This window comes from Chiloscyllium punctatum, chromosome 31 (genome assembly GCF_047496795.1).
Source record: "Chiloscyllium punctatum isolate Juve2018m chromosome 31, sChiPun1.3, whole genome shotgun sequence".
NCBI lineage: Eukaryota > Metazoa > Chordata > Chondrichthyes > Orectolobiformes > Hemiscylliidae > Chiloscyllium > Chiloscyllium punctatum.
In genome coordinates, this window is record NC_092769.1 from 26,949,883 (window position 1) to 26,952,629 (window position 2,747).

The window sequence follows — 2,747 nt, forward strand, 5'->3', positions numbered from 1 at the left end:
GGGAAGTTGGTGATAGTAAAGCAAAATTAAACTTCAAACCAGCCGCCCACACTCCAGTTGTGGCACTCAGCTGTCTCAGCAAGATGCACTGTAGATTGCTGTTATTATAAACGGGAACAGATTTTCCCTTCTGCCCCACCTTTGACCAGAAGCACTCCCAACCTCGGAATTGCTTGCTCCTCTAAACCATCATAGAAATACCGTGCATTCACCAGTTGTGTCACTTGAGCCATCGAGTATCTGTGCGACCTCGTTCCCATCCCGATTTCAAGTTGGATCTTCGCGACTGCGCCACTCAGTTCCTCTGATTCTGGGGCTGGGAACTGGGACTATGTGTCAGCAGTGGTTACTGCCTTGTGTGGGGAAACTCGGGAAGTAACCGATGTTAAACTGCATTGCTGTTGAAGTATACATTTCAACAAAAGCTTGGTAAAAACAATGACTGCAGATGCTGGAAACCAGATTCTGGATTAGTGGTGCTGGAAGAGCACAGCAGTTCAGGCAGCTTCCAAGGAGCAGTAAAATCGACGTTTCGGGCAAAAGCTCTTCATCAGGAATAAAGGCAGAGAGCATTAAGGGTGGAGAGATATGTGAGAGGAGTGCGGGGTGGGGAGAAAGTAGCATAGAGTACAATAGTTGAGTGGGAGAGGGGAGAAGGTGATCGGTCGGGGGGGGGGCGGAGTGGATAGGTGGAAAAGAAGATAAGCAGGTTGGGCAAGTCAGGACACGTCATGGGGACAGTGCTGAGCTGGAAGTTTAGAACTAGGGTGAGGTGGGGGAAGGGGAAATGAGGAAACTGTTGAAATCCACATTGATGCCCTATGGTTGAAGTGTTCCGAGGTGGAAGATGAGGCGTTCTTCCTCCAGGCGTCTGGTGGTGAGAGAGCAGCGGTGAAGGAGACCGAGGACCTCCAGGCCCTCGGCAGGGTGGGAGGGAGAGTTGAAATTTTGGGCCACAGAGCGGTGTGGTTTATTGGTGCGGTTGTCCCAGAGATGTTCCCTAAAGCGCTGTGTGAGGAGGCGTCCAGTCTCCCAATGTACAGGAGACTCTGCCGGGAGCAACGGATGCAATAAATGATATTGGTGGATGTGCAGGTAACAAAAGCCTTCAGCACATTAACGATGGAATCACCAGGGCCTCTGTGGGCATCGATGTTGAACGGTCAGCCCATTCTGAGTTCCCACATATTTGCCACTGTTCACTGAGCACTGATATTGTGCATTTCTTATGATACTGTACTTATGGTGAGTGACAAGAGCGTTTGTCTGTGGGGTGCCGTGATCGTATAGTGGTTAGTACTCTGCGTTGTGGTCGCAGCAACCTCGGTTCGAATCCGAGTCACGGCAATAATCGTCTTTTGTGAAATACAACGGAATCAGTTGTTTCATCGTTTTGATTTTCTCCAAGGTGATTTTTTTTTTCCTTCAAGCTCTGCTCGCTCACATCTCTGTGGTTTCATATGTCAGAATTCTTGTCAAACCTCCTTGGGGGGAGGTTTGCTAGTGCTCTTGGGGGGGGTTTAAACTAACTCTGCAGGGGCATGGGAACCCAGACTGTAGCTTTAGGGTGCAGGACCTGGAGTGTAGGGAGGTTAGGAATATGGCATCAATCTTAAAGGAGGGTGCCTGTAAACAGAAGAGTGGCTTGAAGTGTGTGTACTTTAATGCCAGAAGTATACGAAGTAAGGTAGGTGAACTCGCAGCGTGGGTTGGTACCTGGGACTTCGATGTTGTGGCTATTACGGAGACATGGCTAGATCAGGGACAGGATTGGCTGTTGCAGGTTCCAGGGTTTAAATGTTTTAGTAGGGTCAGAGGTGGGGGCAAAAGAGGGGGGGGTGTGGCTTTGCTTGTCAAAGATAGTATTACAGCGGTGGAAAGGAAGATGGACGAAGATTTGCCATCTGAGGTAGTTTGGGTTGAGGTTAGGAATAGAAGAGGTGAGGTCACCCTGTTAGGAGTCTTTTACAGGCCTCCTAATAGTCCTAGAATCGTTGAAGAAAGGATTGCGAAGATGATTCAGGAGAAGAGTGACAGTAATAGGGTGATTGTTATGGGAGACATTAACTTTCCTGATATTGATTGGGAAAGCTATAGCTCAAGTTCGTTAGATGGGTCAGTGTTTGTGCAATGTGTGCAGGAGAGTTTCCTGACACAATATGTAGATAAGCCAACAAGAGGTGAGGCCATACTGGATTTGGTTCTGGGTAACGAACCAGGCCAGGTATTAGAACTAGAGGTAGGTGAGCACTTTGGGGACAGTGACCACAATTCGGTGATTTTTACTCTAGTGATGGAGAGGGATAAGTGTGTACTACAGGGCAAGAGTTATAGCTGGGGGCAGGGAAATTATGATGCGTTGAGGCATGACATAGGATGTGTGGATTGGAAAAGTAGATTCCAAGGCAAGAGCGTAATTGATATGTGGAACTTGTTCAAGGAGCAACTATTGAGTGTCCTTGATAAGTACGTACCTATCAGGCAGGGAGGAAAGGGTCGTGTGAGGGAGCCGTGGTTTAATAAGGAGTTGGAATCCCTGGTTAAATGGAAGAGGGCGGCCTTTGTAAAGATGAGGCGTGAAGGTTCAATAGGGGCAATTGAGAGTTATAAGGTAGCCCGGAAGGACCTGAAGAGAGAGCTAAGAGCAGCAAGGAGGGGACATGAAAGGTCCTTAGTTGGTAGGATTAGCGAAAACCCTAAGGCTTTCTATAGGTATGTTAGGAATAAAAGAATGACTAGGGAAGGAA

At 48.1% G+C, this 2,747-nt stretch overlaps 1 non-coding gene across 1 annotated transcript; it reads left to right on the top strand.

The window, feature by feature from the left end:
• The first annotated feature begins 1,275 nt into the window (after window positions 1-1,275).
• On the top strand, window positions 1,276-1,347 carry trnah-gug (transfer RNA histidin (anticodon GUG)). Its single transcript has one exon. It is a non-coding gene; the product is annotated as a tRNA-His (tRNA).
• The last annotated feature ends 1,400 nt before the right edge of the window (window positions 1,348-2,747 follow it).